The sequence below is a fragment of the Bactrocera oleae genome, chromosome 3, assembly GCF_042242935.1.
Source record: "Bactrocera oleae isolate idBacOlea1 chromosome 3, idBacOlea1, whole genome shotgun sequence".
Taxonomy (NCBI): Eukaryota; Metazoa; Arthropoda; class Insecta; order Diptera; family Tephritidae; genus Bactrocera; species Bactrocera oleae.
The window spans coordinates 34,626,184-34,629,569 of record NC_091537.1 but is presented as its reverse complement, the minus strand read 5'-3'; positions in this window follow the sequence as shown (position 1 = coordinate 34,629,569).

Below are 3,386 nucleotides of genomic sequence, written 5' to 3'. Positions count from 1 at the left end.
GTATAATATATAATATTATATTTTCAAACAAAAGAAATATTTAAAAATATATGTCTTATTTGCACATTCACTATAAATATTACTTTGAAAATTGCATAATTAAATTAGAATGTTATCAGTTTTGCATGTATTTATAAAAATTCGCAAATTATATGTATAAACGTATAAACATAAAAGCCAATAGCACAAAATGTTAATGAATAAAGAAGGCGCAAATGTTAAATGAACTCTTTTTGAGTACTAATTTGTAGTTTCATATGAGGGAACATCGAAGAATATAACTTCGAAAAAGAGAAATACACCACGCAATGTGCGAAAAGGGGAAAAGGCTATAGATAATATTTAGAATTGTGTTTTCAATTTCTGTGATATGACAAAATTTGTAATTATTAAAAGTTTTTTGAACAAGGAGGATTACTGGTAAAAACCCCAGAATTCATAATAAAATAAACATTTAATACGCAACTTAAACGATATTTTTATTTTGATTAAATTTTGCATTGTGAGTTTACTTTTGCGCAGTCAAAATAATAGCACCATAGGTATTATTTCTGCTAGAACGTACATAATTTCAGAATTCGATGAAATAATTGTAAAGAAATCGTAGAAATATATTACCTTTATGAATTTTTAGTTAAGTTTAACGAGCACAATATGGGTCGAGGAAAACACTATACGCCTAAACGGCCTATATTATGAATGGAAAAGGAAAACGCGTGGCCGCAAGCGAGGAATGTAACCAAAAATTATAGCACGCTCAACCGGGCTATGCAAAGCAAAGCCATTTACGCCAGCAACGGAACTGAATTTGGATGTTAGTGTAGAGGCAGTTCGCCATTGACTGCGGGGAACAAACTAAATGCTCGCCGTATTAGAAAAGTGCCTCTTCTCACAGCAAAACATGTAGTAAAGCGCATACAGTTTGCGAAAATCCACTTTGCCCCAGTTCACAAACGGACTCTTTTGTCGCCCAAACCGGTTTTTCGTGGGCGAGGGGACGCTTTGTGTTCTTGTTCATAACAGTTCGCTGCCACGCATTCAGCATTCCTTTTCATATTGATATTATTTTCATGGTTGCAATAGTGCTCGATTTCAAATGAATATATACGATATTATGACGAACACGGATGATAGAACAAAATAGAATCGACGATAAATTGTCAGAAGCAAGTAGACAGCGAATTCGAAGTTGCCAGAATGTTCTACTTGCGAACTTTTGTTGAGTGCTGCCATGTAAAGAGCAATTAAGACAGAAGTTGTAAGTTTGGATAATGAGTAGTAAAGCGTTATGTTGTTGGAATTAGAAATAAAGATAAGTGTATAGCCATTAAATTGGGATTATATAACACTCCAGTGATCGAACTCAAAAGTGAGTTATAGGTAGACGATTAATCGAGAAATCCGTTAGAATTACAATTTGTATGAGGTTTGCACCGCAATCTAGGGTCTATTGTGCGCTCTCCTCCATCACATGTATACCTAAAGGCCCAACACTCTGATAAACTCTAGCATGACCTCAAGAGCTGTGGTGGGGCAAGTTCGCATTTTTTCAGATGCACAGACGCAGGCAAATCTTTGCAGCTTTGATAGTTGGAAACCTATCGAAGTCTGCGATGCTTTCGATGCCCAGACCACCGCTCCATATGTAACGATAGGCCCTCACGATCATAGTATACAGCTATCAGATGATACTTGGCTTGCAGCCTCAGGGTCTGCCGGCCAAGCGTCTGCACACCATGAGCGCTTTTGTGGCTTTAGACAGTGTTAAGTCGACGTGCCTATTCCACAGTAAGGTGGAGTTTAATGAGAGAAGGAAACCTAAGTATTTGACTTCCTTAGCCTTTCTAGGAGCTCCTGTGTGGAAGGAGCTCCCCTTCCCCCTCGACAGCTAAGCCCTTATTTTGTTCTCTTCCTGCGGCAGCTGGAGCAGTAGCGAGTAGCGGACTGAGTGGCCGCCTCATCCACCATCATAACTTCCTTTGTGGTATCTTGCACCCGCTGTGGTTTTAGGCTTCCAAGGCCTCATTACCATGGCGCTGAACCTAAAGTTCAGCCTAAATCCCTCCTTCCGGAAGAATTTGTAAGACTCATCATCATTGGTAATGTTGAAACTCCATCCGGCGTCCTCTATGCTGCTGTCGACAACCCTCCAAGTCGATGTACTGAGCCCCTCATTTTGATTTCTTATGAGACCAAGCTCAAACTGGTAGTGTTTTCCTGCGCTCCTCGGAAGAAACACCGTCATGATATGCATGGGCGGTATATCTTCACCCCTCTTCATGCATAGGACCGTGCCCTCAACCCATCCGTGTTCCTTAAATAGTGCGCGCTCCACTGGTACTGAGCGTCCAGGAAGCTGAACTTGCGCCTAGCTTCTGGCCCAGTCTGTTCTCGCTGTCCGTTTTGATGGTTGGTGTTGTTGTTCGATCTTTTGGTCTTGCTGAATTTGTTTGTTTGTACTCATCACCTTTGGCTCAGAATGGAGAGTTTCCAGGTATTGTCTATGTCAGAGGGAACACAAAGGTCTGCCGCGCCAGAGTCTCTTGACGCGGTAAGGCCACCGTTATTTCCCGAGGCGGCCCGGTGTTGGGAATACTCTGTTTAAATACAGCCGAATTTACCAACTGGATGCAACTCATCCAATGGGCACGGGAACCCTGGATTAGAAGGTGTCAGCTCTTGATCATGGTACGCTTGAAGCCCATGACAACCCGTATGAGGAGTGTATATTAGGAAATTTGAATTTCGTTATCTATTTTTTGTATGTAATATGCAAATATGTATGCATAAAACAATAGAAATATATAGGAAAAAATTAAACTACGCCAAAAAATTTGCCGATAATGAGCGATAAAATAGTCCCCATGTGAACGGAGTATTAGAATGGCTAGCTGAGAAGTGGCCGAGAATTCGATCTTAATTGGGCGTACTTTTCTTACTATGGTGTTGGCCCAATTCATTGTATTAAAACTAAATGTATACGTTGATACTTTGCAAAACGTGATGTTGCCGTATCCCTAAGAGGAAATGCCGTTACTTTCGACAACGCTGCAAGATAATGAGCCAAAGCATACCAGCAAAAAGGCGCGTAGTGATTCCAGGACAATCAGGCTTGACAAAGCATGATCGAATGGCTTCCACAATCGCCAGATCTGAACACATTTGAAAATTTTGGGTCGATTAAAAGAAAGATGTGTTTAATTGTCAGCCAAAAAACAATGCTGAGCTATATGCTGCTATTAAGCGGACTTAGAGTGCAATCCCGGGGAAATATGAAGAAACTAGTTGACTTCATGGCAGGATGATGTACCGCTGTTATTGCCAACAAATTTTTTGAATAATGTGTTATTATTATTTTTAAAATTTAATTACTATAAAATGAATAC